Genomic DNA, 17,799 nt, shown 5'->3' with positions numbered 1-17,799 from the left:
AGAAGTGATTAATATTACAGCTCATGACCAATAGAGGGGTAATATTGTGCTTGAGGGAGGGTCCCTTGGGGCCCCTCTGGCCCAAGGGCCCCGATACTACCTCTGCACCCCATATTGCTACACCACTGAACCCCTTACCACACTGCACGTGCCCCACTGCACCCCGCCCAGCTGCTCCGCGCTGCACTACACCCCTCCCACACTGCACGTGCTCAAAAACTATAAGGTCTTTTCACAAATTTTTTTTTTTACCATGTTCCTACTCATCTGCTTAATATGCATGTCAAATTTGGTGATGATAGCATGTACAGGGGCTTTACAATTAACCACAGAAATTGGCACTATTGACTCGAAAATTCGGAACACGAAATTCGGTTTCGCTTGCGGTACACGAAATTTTGACCAAATCGGAATTCAGTTGTTCCGATCAGCCCTAGAAGCGATCACCTGCGCTGAAGCGTATTGAAAAAATACGCTTCCGCGCAATGCATAAAACTTGCGTGGTTAACGTGACTCACTTCCGTCACATAAAGCCGCACTGCGTCAGTATAACAAAAGTGTATGTGGATGTAGTCCCTTTTTTTTTTTTTTTTTTTTTAGGGACCCATTGGAACGGGAGACAGCCCTGATACCAGTGACCCACCTCTCCCCTCACACCCACATATCTACTTTTTATGATGAGTCACTTGCTATTTATACCCCCATATTTCTGCAGTTTTCACCTTACGGCGAGATATTTAGTTTTACAACCCACACGTAGTTTTACAACCCCCAGGCTACACAGATTCATTAAAGAAGTCTTGATCCTGAATATGTAGCCTAAATCTAATGAAAATGAGAAACGATGGCCCTTAACAGGCAAAACTGGCCAGAGCCATGCACCTGTGACTAATTTGCATAACCCCGCCTCCTCCTGATGCTACCCTTCTGTGGATCTATATCAATACATCATGTTTGTTTTCACATGTTGCATTGCTTGTCAGGATCTGGACAAATACCGAGGGCTTGATTCACAAAAGAGTGCTAACCGTTAGCACGGCCGTTTTCGCGCAAATTTTCACGTGTGCGTGCGATCGCGAATTTTCACGCGCAATTAAGTGTTTTCGCGCGCAGCGTAATTGTTATCGTTTTCGCGTGCAAACTTACGTTCGCATGTGAAAACAATAGCAATTTCACGGGAAAATTCACGTTTGCGCGTGAAAACGTTAAATTGCACACGAAAATTCGCGATCGCGCGCAGACGCGAACGTTCGCGCGAAAACAGCCGTGCTAACAGTTAGCACTCTTTTGTGAATCAAGCTCATGGTGTATATAATCTATATATGAATGAAATAATGATGGAGAAGGTACTTTTGTATTACGCGTCCAGCAGAGCGGCTGATGTAACTGAGCCTGTTACAGGGGCTCACCGCAGCTGAACGGCAGACTGCGGAAGGACAGCGTGGGACTTAGACGTGTTGATGGGGCGGGAGAAAGCCCCGGGTAAATATCAGAGTTTTAGTATTGTTCGTCTCCGAGTCTCTTTAAAGTCCTTCGACAGGAAGTTGCAAGGTCTCCTGGGATTTGACCTCGAAAAAATGCAATCTCCTTGCCTTTTTTGTATGCGATTTTCTAATGCAGTCACTGCGATTGCAAGTTTCTAAAATGGCATCATACTACTGTGTACAATTCATCACAATTTTCATTATTTTTAAAAAGGCTTTGCAATTGAAAAAAAATGCATGATGTTACAAGAACACAGCGCAACGCAGTCTGTTTGTACAGGCCCTAATGCATTAACCCTTAATCTGCACTGACAGCAAATGTAAGGCTGGGTTCACATAGGACATAGCGTGAAACGCTGCGTTTTATGTCATGTTGTAAGTTAATGTTGTGTGCGGTGTTTGTGCATTTGTGGTGCGTTTGCAATGCGTTTTCCATGTGTTTTAATGCATTTACATATACAAAACGCATATGCGTTTTGTATGCGTTTTCCATGCATTTTTAGATTTCCATTCATGCAAATCACTTGGAAGACAGCAGGAAACCAAAATACAGCAAAAAAAAAAAATATTTTGAGGAAAAAACGCATTAAAAACGCATACCATTGCGTTCCCATTGACTTTCATTTTGTGCGTTTTGTGGGTACGCATTACACACAGGGAGTCAAGAAGCCGCTACTGCCACACATCTTACCGAGCCTTTTTGAGCACGTCAGATTGATGCCAGTCTGAACGTAAATCGATCGGGCTTCCAAAGTGCAGTATTAGTCTCTGGCAAAGTCAGGCCGGTTTCACTCTGGATGTTGGTGGAAGCCTGGCTGCCGCACTGCCGACAGCATTCTTCGGGGATTACTGCGTTAGTACGCTGTAACTCCTATCTGGCAGCCGGCAAAGCAGGAAATGACACTCACTTCCTATGGCCGAAGCGATTAGGGCTGAGCTCTCGGATTCCGAATTTCGAGTTTGCCATCGGAATTTGGCAGTTCCGAGTAAGCACTCGAAACTCGAAAATTAGGCAATTCCGAGGACCGAATTCGCGTTTACATTGAAGTCAATAGTGCTAAATTCCGTGGTTAATTGTGAAGCCCCCTTACATGCTATAATCACCAAATTTTGGCATGTATATTAAGCAGATGAGTAGGAACATGGTAAAAAAAAAATTGTGAAAAGACCTTATAGTTTTTGAAATAAACGATTTTAAAGTTTCATAGGAAAAATGGTTTTAAAACTGTGTAAAATGACACTGCTGCAGTACAGGTTACTGCATTCCGAGTTCTGTATACATATTGTATACATTTCATGAAAACAGACAGCGTGGGGTCCCCCCCTCCCAAGCCTCCTTAACCCCTTGTCCCCCATGCAGGCTGGGATAGCCAGAATGCAGAGTCCCGGCCACGTGGGGCTTCGCACCCTGAGCTATACCAGCCCACATGGTCCATGGTATGGGGGGGCTCTGGAGGAGAGGGGCGGCCAACCTCCCCCTCTCCCCCAGAGCCCTTGTCCAATCCATGGATAAGGGGCACTTCCCCACCTCCGGTGCCCCAGGAGGAGGTAGGGGCCGCCGACGTCCTGGGGGGTTCATGGTGCCATCCGGGGGTCCCCTTTAACAAGCAGACTCCGGAAGCCACCCCTCCCCAGGAGAAATGAGTATAGGGGTACATGGATTAACCAGGGATACTTACCTTGCAATAATCCCACGCCAGTATCCTCAGGAGTGGTCCCAGGCACCCGCCCAACTCCCGGGGCTGAATGGTTATAGACAGCCTCTGCAATCTGTATTGCATAAGCTAGAAACACGAAAATTGTTTGCTGGGGAATTCCCGTTCCCCGCAGGCCACCTCAGAGTGTCAGATTGAGCGTTATTTCACATAAATAGGTGGGTCCAGGGGACCAGGGCACCTCCTGCTCTGGTCACTTGGACCCACCATCTATGTGAAAAATGGCTGGTTTCGCCACTCTAGTGTGGCCTCCAGCGTTCCGGGATTTCCCAGTGGCCATTTTGATCGCATCACTGTTTGCCGAAATTTCTTGTTTCAAAGGCAACATTTTCGTGTTCATAGCCTCTGCTATACAGATGCAGAGGCTGACTGTGAGCATTCAGTTGCGGGAGTTCGTCGGTGTGGGAGGGTGGTGAGATTGTAATGATCCGCTCAGCTGGATGCACTGGCAGACAGCTGTTTGACCATTCCTCTAGTCTGTGGGCTGCAGGTCTCTGCAAGAGAGACCTGTTTTTCCATTACAAGTTTCTGGTCTGTTCTGCTGCTGAGGAATTTGCATACACTCGTTATGCAAATCCCTTACCTGCCTCCTTTGATGACTGGCAGTATAAAGAGCTATGTTTCCCAGAGTCCTTGGCTGGTCATAAGAGTTAGTTTCTGTGTAACACTCGCCTGGAGTGTCAGCCTTGCTCTTTGTTTGAAGATTAGCCTAGAGTAATTCCTGGAACTGCACTAGACAGATTCCCTAGTGCAGTTAGGATTGCATATCTGTTTTGTTTGTCTGTTGCGATTGTCCTGTCCCTGCGGTGGTCGACAGGAAGTCATTCTGATCTTTGTTCTTGGAGTATAGCTGGAGCAGCGGTTGCTACCAGCTATCTCATCTGTTCTGTCTTGCCAGGATCGCACTCGCCTTGCGCTAGTGCTGTGGATCCGTCTGATCTCCATCTCTCTTGCTGTACTTGGATCGCACTAGCCTCTTGAGCTAGTGCTGTGGATCCTTCTGCTCTGTCTTCCTGGATCGCACTAGCCTCTTGCGCTAGTGCTGTGGATCCTATCTCTCGCTTATTCCTGTTTTCGTGTATCTGTCTTGTCTGCTACGAACGCTTGCTGGAGGCTCGGTGAGGTAACCGTTAAGCAAGCGCTCGCGTCCTCTGTTTCATGTTTGTCTGTCAGTGGTTAGTTAGGCGTGCTTGTCTCTGTTGTGCTTAACACGCGGAGACCACGCATAAACGTGTGCACTGTTGCGAATGAGTGCGGTGTTCGCGTTTAGCTAGCGTTTGTTATTTTCCTTATATCCTCATTGTATGATTGGCTGTGCCATTGCTACTCTCGTGCTCTGCCTTGCTGTAGCCTTGTGTCACCTCTGGCAATCACCTCTCTCGCGATTGCGTTCCTACTTCATATCTGCTGTTGTGTATGCACCGTCGCAGGTTGGCGACTAGTTTGGTGCACACACATACAATCTGTCCCTGTGCTCATTCTCTTCCGCAATCGCTTCTCTTGCGATTGCGTTCTCACTTGGTTTCTTCTGTTGTGTGTCCACCGTCGCAGGTTGGCGGCTAGATTGGTGGACTTACATACATTCCTCATCTGTGCTTATTCGGTCTTGTATCGCTGTTAGCAATTGCCATCTCTGGCGATTGCCTTCTCACTTTGTCTTCATGGTTGTGTGTTCATCGTCGCAGGGTGGCGACTAGTTTGGTGGACACACATACCCTCTGTCGCTTTGATCTCTCTCTTTCAGGGCTTTCTTGCGCTGCGTTTCTTCCCTTCGTGCAATTCCTGTCAGGCGTGTGTGGCAGGGCAGAGGAGCTGTTCCTCTGCACTCCACAGCTCCATCTGTCGACAGGAATTTCCCTCTACAGGTGCATTGCACCTTTTGCTGAGTTCCCGCAAATTACACGCTTGTGGAGGATTTCCGCAGTGTCAGCGCACGTCTTGTGCGCTGATCACGGAGAGAATTCCACAATCGTTACAGAGATGTCCTAAGAGGATACTGGCGTGGGACCACTTCTAAGGATACTGGCGTGGGATTTTCACAAGGTAAGTATCCCTGGTTAATTTAGAACAATAAAGGACTTTTTTCGTTGTCATGTTTTTATTTCTTTTTTTAACTCTGCTGAAATGGGTAAGGGGTACCGTGTACCCCTATACTCATTTCTCCTGGGGACGGGGCGGCTTCCGGGGTCCGCTTGTTAAAGGGGAACCCCGGATGGCACCATGAACCCCCCCCCCCCCCCCCCCCCCCCCCCGGACGTCGGCGGCTCCATCCTCCTCCTGGGGCACCGGAGGGGGGGAAGAGCCCCTTGTCCATGGATTGGACAAGGGCTCTGGGGGAGAGGGGGAGGTTGACCGCCCCTCTCCTCCAGAGCCCCCCCCCCATGCCATGGACCATGCAGGCTGGTATAGCTCAGGGTGCGAAGCCCCACGCGGCCGGGACTCCGCATTCTGGCTATCCCGATTCCCAGCCTGCATGGGAGACAAGGAGTTAAGGAGGCTTGGAAGGGGGGACTCCACGCTGTCTGTTTTCATGAAATGTATACAATATGTATACAGAACTCGGAATGCAGTAACCTGTACTGCAGCAGTGTCATTTTACACAGTTTAAAAACCATTTTTCCTATGAAACTTTGAAATCTATTTGCTCAAAAACTATAAGGTCTTTTCACAAATTTTTTTTACCATGTTCCTACTCATCTGCTTAAAATACATGCCAAATTTGGTGATAATAGCATGTAAGGGGGCTTTACAATTAACCGCAGAAATTGGCACTATTGACTTCAATAGAAATGCACTCAGAACACGAAAATTCGGAACCCGAAATTCGGTTTTCGCATGCGGTACACGAAATTTCAATGAAATCATTCAGCTGTTCTGATCAGCCCTAATAGGCCATATTTACCAAACATAACATTCTTTGTATGTAGGTTAAAGACCGAGCGGAATATTAATTAAGTAGGTGTGTATCATGACATCACAAGGGGTCTGAGCAATTGTAGGTTTGGAGGGAGGGCTCAGATGATGTCACATTTAACTCTTCGGTGACCGGTATTAAAAGGGGGTCACAAGCTGAGGAGAGACACTTTTGTGTAACGATCGGTGTAACACAGAGAGGGTCTGATTATCGGTGAACTGCAGTATCACCGAGAATACAGAATATACCCGATTATTGGTGATCTGCAGTATCACAGATAATCAGATATATCTACTAACCTCTGGACACCTGATAACAAGTGAGTGTTTAGATGCAACAGATACTTTGCGTACAGCACAGAAGTATGTTCCTTCTGATGGCCTAGACTCTCCCCGGGGAGGAGCTAGGCTGAGAGTAGGAAGGACAGAGCGTGAGTGACACCAGAGAGAGGGTGTCACTAACAGGTCTGGGAACTGCCTCTAACAGTAAGGTCAGTTCTCGAGGTCGGGCAGGCCAGGTCGTTAACACACAGACAGATAAGGTACAGATTCAGGGGACAGATACGGAATCCAATAAACAGGCAGGGTTTGGCAACGGAGTAGCAGAATAGCAAGGTACAGAGTCAGGAGGCAAATACGGAGTCCAGGAACGAGCAGAGTTTGGCAACAGGATATCAGAAATAGCAAGGTACAGAATCAGAGTTCAGAGGAATAGTCAGGCAGGCAGAAGGTCATAACAAATAATACAGTTCAATATTCCTAATGCTAAGGTGTGAGTTCCTTGATCATCAACACCTTTGGAAACTATGCTAGAACACAGATACAGACAAGGTCTGAGTGCTACCACGTAGTGATCGCAACGGCAGACAACCAGAGAATGGCCAGCACCCAGTATATATACTATAGCGCTCTCCAGCGCCACCCCTAAGTGCTGGACCAATGAGAACTGGTGAAAATGTCAGCTGACCAGCTTGGTCAGCTGACTCTCCTCTGGCTGTCATATAAGCTCTGCCTCTCAGCGCGCGCGCGCGTCCTTCTGAACCTGTGTGGACTATCAGTCCCAGCCACACCAGACATGTTTTGCAATGTATCTGCTGACTCGGGCGCGGGAGCCGCCGCGCTGCTCTCCAAGCAAGCGGCGGCCTCCCCACGTCTAACCACACTGTCATTAACATAGTCATGCGCGCAATCTGCTGCATCCAACGCGGACTCCACCGCTCTGCCCATGCGGCATGCGGCGGTTTCTTCGCGTTTTGCCGCCATGTTGGACGCGGAAACAGCCGCCTCACTCTGAGCGTTTGCGGCGGCTTTTCCGCGTTTCCTCACATTTTGCTTCTTTCTCCTGGCTTTCTCCAACCCTTGACTTCTATGCAATGATGTTGTGTCATATTCTATAACTGTATGGTTGTATATATTAGATAAGCCTCAGGGCGAGGTGGTTAGATGTAACGTAGTATAGACATAAGAGGAACCTGGCTGCCAGGACTGGAGCCAAGAGCTGTAACGCAAAGACTTACTACGGAGTAATCTGCTTGGTTAAAGATGTAACGAACTGTATCTGTATATCTGTTTACTGAATAAACTCCTCAACTCTGAAGACGCTTAAAGGTGCCCATACACTGGTCAGATTGGCAGCAGATAGATAAGAAATGCATCTGATGATCTATCTGATGCGTTTTTAGAACATTTTTTACCAGGATAGAATTCCAATAGATTTCAGTTTGAAATCTATTGAAATTTGATCTGATGGCATTTTTTTGCCATCAGATTTCCATTAAGGCCAATGCAAACTGATAAGCAATCTCATCAGATTGACCTAAATTTTCCACCCTGCCAGTTCGATGGAAATCCATCGAAATCGATCGAAATCGGCCATCGATCGGTCGATTGGCCAACCGATTTGCAAACGATCAATCAATCGATCGATCGGGATCGATCGGTCAGCCAGAAAATCGTCTGAGTGTATGGGCCCCTTAAGAAGGTCTATCTCCTATACTGTTTGCTGTGATGAGAGTCGTGTTTGCAGTTCTTACTAATGAGTTGCTGGTGCCGGAATAAAGGTGTTTTGTGAAACATATAGTTTCTTACAGTACTATACCCCTCCTACACTGCCTGTACATCACTGAACCCCTACTACACTGCCTGTGCCTTACTGCACCCCTCTCATTGCCTGTGCCTCACTATACAACCCTCCCACTAACTGTGCCTCACTGCACAACCCTCCCACTACATGTGCCTCACAGCACAATCCTCCCACTGCCTGTGCTTCACTGCACAACCCTCCTGCACCCTTCCCACACTGCGTGTGCCTCGCTGCACCTTACCCACACTGCCTGTATATCACTGCATAACCCTTCCACGCTACCTGAGCCTCACTGCACAATCCTCCCACTGCCTATGCTTCACTGCAACCCTTCTACTGCCTGTGCCTCACTGCACCCTCCCCAGCCCCTTCTCGCTGTACTATTCCTCTCCTACACTGCATGTGCCTCACTGCACCCCAGCCACACTGCCTGTACATGTGCATGCAGTGTGGGAGGGGTGCAGTGATGCACATGCAGTGTGCGAGAGGTGCAGTGATGCACATGCAGTGTGCGAGGGGTGCAGTGATGCACATGCAGTGGGAGAGTTGTGCAGTGATGCACATGCCATGTAGGAGGGTTGCAATGCTGTGATCACTGCACGTGCCTCACTGCACCCCTCCCCCTTTGCCTGTGCATCACAGTGCTCTGCTCCTTTCAGTGCACCCAGCATTGTTCTCCTCCGGTGCTCTGCCCCTCTTACTGCCCCCAACACTGCTCTCCTCATTCATAGCTCTGTCACTCTCACTGCATCCAGCACTGCTCTCCTCCTCATCCAGTGCTCTGTCCCTCTCACTGCACCCAGCACTGCTCTCCTCCTCATCCAGTGCTCTGTCCCTCTCACTGCACCCAGCACTGCTCTCCTCCTCATCCAGTGCTCTGTCCCTCTCACTGCACCCAGCACTGCTCTCCTCCTCATCCAGTGCTCTGCCCCTCTGACTACTGTGCTGTCAGTGAACAGTAGTTATGTTCCTATCTAGCATTCCTCTTCTTGCTCTGAAGCCAATGTCACTGGTGCTGAATTACTACTGTCTGTCCTGTTGAGAGTTTCTGCATTGAGATGCAAAGCTTTGCCTCAGCTACTGTACTCTGGTATTCACTGCTCTTTCCTCCTCCGGTGCTGTACTCAGCTGCTGTCCAGATCACTGGTGCTGAACTGCCACTGGCTCACTGTGCTGCTGTGTCTAGAGGCCTGCGCGGGTCCACTTTTTCATACCTGCACCCGACCCTCGAACCCGCTACCCGAACCTGACCCGCGACCCGCTTTCTGGTGAATTTGATACCCGCAACCCGACCCGCACCCGCAGAACCGCTACCCGCACCCGACCCGCGACCCGCAGGCCCGCTACCCGACCCGCTACCCGTGACCCGCTTTTTTACATTTTCCTCTAAAGTGCACCTTTAAAGTAACATTGGGGAGCTGTAAAGTTAATAAAACCTATTTTTATACACAAACCAAAGCTAAAGAAGGTTTTTAGCTTGCTTTCACTACCCGCGACCCGCACCCGCAGACCGCTACCCGCAACCCTACTCACACCCGCAAGTCGCTACCCGCACCCGACCTGCATTTCGGGTTACCCGCGGGTACCCGAGGATACCCGACCCGCTGCTGATTACATGCTATGCATCAGGGCTACCACCAGGGGGTAGGAGTAATACAGCAGTACTAGCTCCTTAGCAGGGCACCCAGAAACCTTTCCCCCATCCTAAAGTCACTAAACAATTGTTACCTCAGAATAAGCACTAATAAAACGTAACTTTTAATAATTTACATTTGATAAAATAAATCAATGGCTATATAGGTAGCTGTCAAGTACTCATAGAACTCTGTTATAATGAGCTAGGGATCTATAGTAAGCATTACTGGAAGAAAATATATATCTCTCAACCCCTTAGTTCATTACTGTATTAAAAAAATTACACATACCCCCCACCACAACAATAATTTGCACTCTTGCACCTATGCACTGTCATACTTCACTTTGTCTCCTTGAAAAAGCTTCCGCTAGGAAGAGAAACATGTTGGGTTATTGTTGTGGTGGGGGGTATGTGTAATTTGTTAATACAGTAATGAACTAAGGGGTGGAGAGATATATATTTTCCTCCAGTAATGCTTACTATAGATCCCTAGCTCATTATAACAGAGTTTTATAAGCACTTGACAGCTACCTATATAGCCATTTATTTATTTTATCAAATGTAAATTATTAAAAGTTACGTTTTATTAGTGCTTATTCTGAGGTAACAATTGTTTAGTGATATATTATAAACAGGTTTTGTGAGTGTTGTTTTCCCTATACCCCTGAAGTGTAGCTTTTGTTCCTTCCCCAACCAAGATATATGAACTGCATTAGCAGTCCTGGGCTGCCATGCTAATGTAAAAATATGACTGGTACTGTATTCCTATTCCTATCACTGGAATCTCTGTGCCCCCAGAATGGTCCCCATCACTACAACATTTGGGAAAACTTCCTGTCAGTAGAATCTGCCCATCAGTGATCTGCCTAAAGGTGCGTATACACCTTTGATGGATGTTGCCTGTTGGTGATGAGGATCTGATCCCTTTGGACGACATTGCTGGCTCGGGCTGCACTCATGTGTGTCATGCAGTAGGCAGGGGAGCGGCACAAACAATGGTATCAGCGTTGCTGGGGGTGAGTAGATCCGCCCGGCAGATTGCTCATTTGTCGGGGGTCGCCAGCTGCTGTACACGCGCCTGATTTTCGGCTCAGACGGTCGTTATTGGCCGCCTCAGCCAACTTAAAGAGACTCCGTAACAAAAATTGCATCCTGTTTTTTATCATCCTACATGTTCCAAAAGCTATTCTAATGTGCTCTGGCTTACTGCAGCACTTTGTACTATCACCATCTCTGTAATAAATCAACTTATCTCTCTCTTGTCAGACTTGTCAGGCCTGTGTCTGGAAGGCTGCCAAGTTCTTCAGTGTTGTGGTTCTGTGATGCATCTCCCCCCTTCAGGCCCCTCTCTGCACACTGCCTGTGTATTATTTAGATTAGGGCAGCTTCTCTCTTCTCTCTTATCTTTTACAAGCTGGATAAATTCTCCTCTGAGCTGGCTGGGCTTTCACATACAGAAGAATTACAGACAAGGGCAAAGCTGTCTGTACTCTGCAGGAAGAAACAGCCTGACACATCAGTGGATGAGAGCTGAAGGGGGAAAGAAACACACAAATGATCTCTTGAGATTCAGAAGGAAGGCTGTATACAGCCTGCTTGTGTATGGATGTATTTTCTATGTGCAGACATACTGTACATCAACCTACTTCCTGTTTTGGTGGCCATTTTGTTTGTTTACAAACAAACTTTTTAAAACTGTTTTTAACCACTTTTAATGCGGCGAGGAGCGGCGAAATTGTGACAGAGGGTAATAGGAGATGTCCCCTAACGCACTGGTATGTTTACTTTTGTGCGATTTTAACAATACAGATTCTCTTTAAAGTGTATCAAAAGAAGTAGCCATTTCCACTTACCTGAAGCCACCCTGTGCCCGTGGCGTTACCAAACGATCCTCTGGTCCCCCGCCGCCGCTCCGTTTCACTGTCTTCAGTCCACTGTGTCTGTGCGGCCCTGGCCGTGCGCGGTTGTTTGCGCTCCCGTCCTGCACAGGCGCAGTAGAGATTTTCTCGTACTGCGCCTGCGCAGGGCACTCCCGGCGATGGGTACACAAATAAGGAGGCGTGCGGCCAGGGCCACACAGGTGCAGTGGGTGGCAACTAAAGACAGCTAAATGGAGCAGCGGAGGGGGACCGGAGGATCGTTTGGTAACGCCGCGGGCACAGGGTGGCTTAAGGGGGCTGGCAGAAGCCCCAGGTAAGTGAAACTGTACTTTCCTTTAGAGTGTAACAGTAGTGAAAATAGCATAATGAATAAAATTGTTTATTTTTTAATATTTTAATTTATAGATTATTTACGGCACTCAGTGTTTGCCTATTGTAACACTGATTTACATTCTGAAATGTATCACTGGTGACATCTTTAGTTCTGCCAGGTGATCTGTACTGAATGTTCATTACTGATAGTTCTATGTACAGAGAGAGGTCCTGCTTGCTTGGCAGTTGGAAAAAGCTGTAATTTCCCACAATGCAACAAGGTTCACAGACAGCAGACTGTCTGGGCCATGGCATGACATTACATCACACTGTAGGAGGGGTTTCACCACACACAGCAACATGCCAGACATTTGCTCATGTACACACCTTTATAAGTTATGCTGATGACTGTAACTATGTAACCCTGCCCTCCCAGTGATGTTTAGCCTATGCAGTGATCAGGGGCGTATCTGGGTAATATAGCACCCATGCCAAACACTGAAATTGCGACCCACCCCCACCCCTTTTTTGTGGTGCCCAAATTTATGCACCTACCTAATTTTCTTTAAACAATTATTGCGCACTTTCTGTAAATCCAATAAACTTTATTTCACTTCTCAAATATCACTGTGTGTGTCTCTTATATGTTGTATTTAACTTACATTTTTTATCATAACAACCAATGATTTATACAGGAAAATCATGATGATTACCGTATTTTTCGGACCATAAGACGCACTTTTTCTTCCCCAAACATAGGGGGAAAAAGTGCCTGCGTCTTATGGTCCAAATGCTAGCCGTCACCAGGTGTCAATCCACGGGGAATCCCCGTGGTAATGCGTCCCAGGCATTCCGCCTCCCTTGTCCTTCTTCTCTATTCTGTCCCTGCTGCTTTTCCATCCCTCTGTCCTCCTATCTTGTCCCCGCAGCCCGTCCCTCTGTTGTGCAATGGGCTTACCGCTACAGGCTACAGATGATCAGCGGTAATCCTCCGGGAAAAAGCCGCGGCGGAAGTCCGTGCAGCTGTTGAAATTTCCATCCCCTTCACTCGTGCTGGCAGTCCAAAATCGTGGCTTACCGCTGCAGGCTACAGATGATCAGCGGTAAGCCTTCATTGAAAAGCCGCGTGGGTGTCCGTGCACGCTGCCTAATGTTTATCTAGCGTCACTTCCGCCTTGGTGATGTAAGCGGAAGTGACGCTAGATAAACATTAGGCAGCGTGCACGGACACCCACGCGGCTTTTCCCTGAAGGCTTACCGCTGTGATCTGTAGCCTGCAGCGGTAAGCCACGAACTTGGACTGCCAGCACGAGTGAAGAGGATGGAAATTTCAACAGCTGCACGGACTTCTGCCGCGGCTTTTTCCCGGAGGCTTACCGCTGATCATCTGTAGCCTGTAGCGGTAAGCCCATTGCACAACATTCAGAGTCAGAGAGGGACGGGCTGCGGGGACACGGGGGACAAGATAGGAGGACAGAGGGATTGAAAATCAGCAGGACATGGGACAAGATAGAGGAGGATACGAGGAAACAGACACATAATAGAGGACAGAGGAACGGCACAGCACAGTAACAGGACACAGGGGGGCAAGATAGAGGAGGAATGAGGGAAGGGGCAAGAGAGAGGAGGACAAAAATGGGCATGGAATAGAGGGACAGCAGCAGGACACAGAGGACAAGATAGAGGAGTACAGGGGAACAGGACAGAACACGGGGACATGATACAGGAGGACAGGGACACGGGGACAAACGAGAACACAAGGGACACAGGATGACACGAGGGTGACACTAAATATACAAAGGGGGCACAAGGACAAAGGAGGTACGAGGAGGACATAATTGGGGAGGGGAGAAGATCCACAAGATGCCCCTGTACCATGGATGCACCATATTTAGTATTTTTTTTTCCCCCGTTTTTGTTCTCTAAATATAGGTGCGTCTTATGGTCCGGAGCGTCTTATGGTCCGAAAAATACGGTAACAAGGTTGCCCAAACTTTCGCATCCCACTGTAGAAGCCCCAGGTGAGTAAAACTGATTTTTTTTTTAATTGAAGGCTTAAGTATCCCTTTAAGGATGTAAAAAAAATAACCCATTTTATTCCTTAAAGTGTACTTGAGATGAATAAAAAAAAAAACAATACACACCTGGGGCTTCCTCCAGCCCCCTTCAGCCTGATTGCTCCTACTCTGTCCTCTTCTGTCTCCTGGATCCTCTGTTAGCTACCGCTGGCCATAGCTGAGGACCCAGGAGGCAGAAGAGGACGGCGTGGGGTCTATCAGGCCGAAGGGGGCTGGAGGAAGCCCCAGGTATGTTTTTTTTTATTACTCATCTCAGGTTCTCAGGTTTTAAGTTAAAGTGTACCAGAGCTCAGGACAGTAAAGAGATTTATACATACCAGGGGCTTCCTACAACCCCATCCGCTTGGATCGCTCCCACGCCGCCGTCCTCCGATGTCTGCAGCTCCGATACCGGGTCCCTGCTCTTCCGTCAGTTGGAGCCAGTCTACGCAGGAGAAGTGCACTCTTTGCGTATCTCTTCAGTAGCTGCTGGAAAGATACGTGGAGGCCGCACTTCCCCTACGTCAGACTGGCTCCGACTGACGGAAGTGCAGGGACCCGGTATCGGAGCTGCAGAAGACTGAGGACAGAGGCCTGGGAGCGAACCGATGGGGCTTGAGGAAGCCCCAGGTATGTATAAATATTTTTCTTGTCCTGAGCTCTGGTTTTCTTTTAGGGCCCTTTTCCACTATGAAATGCGATTGCGATCGCAATCACGTTTCAATTTCCACCATGCAATTGCGATTGTGTGACCAAAATCACATTGCAATCGGATCACACTAATGGAAATTGCTGCTGCAGTTTCCATTAGTTTAATGTACCTTGCGATTTGCGACCAGATTCAAATCATAAATCGCAGGGTAGTGGAAAAAGGCCCTTAAAGTCAGTTCCCACAGGAGCCACGCCCAGGAGTAATCAGCCAATAAATGAGTACACTTCAGACGTGTGTGTTTTTCGATGTGTAAAGATGTGAGCTGTTAGCGGCGGGAAGGTGTTGGGAGTTTGTGGCAGGATGATTGATGACTGCAGGAAGATTATGCGGCGATACAATGTGTTCTGATGATAGCCTCAACGTCGTGGCGCAGTGATTGCGATCGGCTGAATCTCGTATTCCGCGTTGCCCTGCTTTGAGAGGCTATTTGTCCTGGAGGGTTGGACGTGCGTTCGTTCAGACTGGAGGGAGGATCAGCAGTTCTGACAGATGCTGCGGCGAAGCGTAATGCTAATTTTGGTTCAGCTCATCTGTTCTGGCGTGCGCTACGCTGCTGTGTTTCTCCGGGTCACGGATAGAATGTCAACCTGCGAGCTGTGTTTTATGGGCCCTCCCTCTCCACCTCTGTATATCTCCCTCCCTTCTCTTTGTTCATTCTTCCTATACTCCCCCTGCCTATAAATAAAGGCCTGATTTAATAAACTCTAAAAGGACACCTTAAGTGGGAGGGATATGGAGGCTGCCATATTTATTTCCTTTTAAACAATACGGGTTGCCTGGCGTCCTGCTCATGCATCAGTAGTGTCTGACTCACACGCTTGAAACAAGCATGAAACTAATCCAGTCAGGCTTCAGTCAGAGCATCTGTTCTGCTGCATGCTTGTTCAGGGTCTATGGCTAAAAGTATTAAAGGCAGAGGATCAGCAGGGCAGCTGGGCAATGTGCATTGTTTAATAGGAAAGAAATGTCAACCTCCATATCCCTCTCACTTCAGGTTCCCTTTAAGGTGCCCAATCGCCTCCGATCGCTACGCGCGGCAGCTATGACAGCTGTCCAAGAAACATTAGGTTAACACAATAGTAGGCGACACAAGGGGTTAATTAGTTAGGTAGAGGTTAACACTTCACCAGGCGGGGGAACGCTTTTGTTTAAACTGCTGATTTTTTTCCCCTTAACCTGGCGTTCTGATAAAATCGCCAGGGTGGCTGCGGGAGGGTTTTTTTTAAATAAAAAAAAAACTATTCCATGCAGCCAACTGAAAGTTGGCTGCAAGAAAGCCCACTAGAGGGCGCTCCGGAGGCGTTCTTCCGATCGCCTCCGGCGGCCAGAAGTAACACGGAAGGCCGCAATAAGCGGCCTTCCGTGTTTCGCTTACCTCGTCGCCATGGCGACGAGCGGAGTGACGTCATGGACGTCAGTCGACGTCCTGACGTCAGCCGCCTCCGATCCAGCCCTTAGCGCTGGCCGGAACTGTTTGTTCCGGCTACGCTGGGCTCGGGCGGCTGGGGGGACCCTCTTTCGCCGCTGCATGCGGCGTATCGCCGCGCTGCAGCGGCGATCAGGCAGCACACGCGGCTGGCAAAGTGCCGGCTGCGTGTGCTGCTTTTTATTTCATTAAAATCTGCCCAGCAAGTGCTGAGCGGCAGCCTCTGGCGGTGTTGGACGAGCTGAGCTCGTCCAGACCGCTCAGCAGGTTAATTTTCATGAAAAATAGCTGCTATTGGCTGTCAGCAATCATTCACAGCACAGATGATCTGATTGGCTCTGTGAACCAGAGGCGTATCTAGAGGGGTACAGGCATGGCTTGTGCCATGGGTGCCACAGCACCATGGGCGCCATACCTCCTCCTGTGCTGTACCGCCATGCCTGCCCCTGTGCTGTGCCCCATGCCTGCCCAATTGCTGCACCCACTCTTGCCCCTGGGCTGCGCCCCATGCTAGTCCCTGTGCCTCCTCTCCTGTCATCACTTAGACGTCAAATCAGATTACAGAAAAGGACACCGAGAGCCCAATATTCAGGGCCGGCCCTAGACTTTTTGCCGCCTGAGGCACATTTTGAAAAAATTATTGCTGATGAACACCCCCACCCCCGTGGGGGTTGCCGCCGCCGAGCTGGAGGTGTAGCGGGCAGGGCGGGGGTATTGGGCCTAGCGGCGGGGAGGCAGTGGGCGGGGAGGACTCACCTCTTCCTCGCTCGATCCAGAGTGCGCTCCACTGACTACCCTTCCTGCAGCGCCGTCCATTTACAATACAGTGGGCGGCGTTGCAGGAAGTGACGTCAGTGGAGCGCCGGCTGGATCGAGGAAGAGGTGAGTCCTCCCCACCCACTGCCTCTTACGAGTTGCGCTTCTGATGTATTTAAGGCTGGAGGGGAGCGGAGGACGGGGGACCCAGGCGAGGGAGGGGGGGGTCCGACCCCCCACCCCGCCGCTAGGCCCAATACCCCCGTCCTGCTCGCTACCCCTCCAGCTGGGCGGCTGGCTCCCCGCACCCACCGACGGGCGGATGCCGCCCCTAGACATTTGCCGCCTGAGGCAAAAGTTTCACCCCGCCTCATGAGCGGGCCGGCCCTGCCAATATTGTGTAATAAGTACCGGTAAAGGGAATTCTGAAAGTAAGTAGAAATATACTCACAAACCGGGGTAACCTCCCATCCCAGGTAACCACTGTAAAGGCAGGTGTGGAGATTAGACATGTCACCACTCAGGATTAAGAAGCCGCTCTCTGTAGATCAAAGAAGAAAGGGGGGTATGTCACCCCTCCACCCGGGGTGGACTTGATTGTGTTAAGCAAACAGAGGTGCCAAAAGGATAAAATATACAAAAAAAATTAAAAAATTGGCAAGGAGGCAGTGGTGGACCCACCTCCCAAAAGCAGACACAAGAACCGTCAACCTCAAAACAGACGCGAATCCATTGACATACTCCAAATCAAAGTTGCAACGCGTTTCGCAGGCATGTTGACATGTTGCCCGCATTGCGTTTATTTTGTACTGACATGTTTGCCCG

At 49.0% G+C, this 17,799-nt stretch overlaps 1 protein-coding gene across 5 annotated transcripts in view; it reads left to right on the top strand.

Annotated features, from left to right (window-relative positions):
- LOC137541586 (sterile alpha motif domain-containing protein 10-like) overlaps nt 1-17,799 on the top strand; it is a 358,765-nt gene that overhangs the window by 4,650 nt on the left and 336,316 nt on the right. Inside the window, exons 1-2 of one of the 5 annotated variants that reach the window (XR_011025224.1) lie at nt 13,348-13,425; nt 13,956-14,044. The exons of 3 other annotated variants lie outside the window; for them this stretch is intronic. The gene's annotated coding sequence lies outside the window, so the exon portion shown is untranslated. Of the gene's footprint in view, nt 1-13,347; nt 13,426-13,955; nt 14,045-17,799 lie in introns of those variants that run through there. One more of the 5 variants, XR_011025222.1, reaches the window with a different exon arrangement.

Source organism: Hyperolius riggenbachi, chromosome 12 (genome assembly GCF_040937935.1).
Source record: "Hyperolius riggenbachi isolate aHypRig1 chromosome 12, aHypRig1.pri, whole genome shotgun sequence".
Lineage (NCBI taxonomy): Eukaryota > Metazoa > Chordata > Amphibia > Anura > Hyperoliidae > Hyperolius > Hyperolius riggenbachi.
The sequence above is the reverse complement of the archived record's forward strand: the minus strand, read 5'-3'. Positions and strand labels throughout refer to the sequence as shown.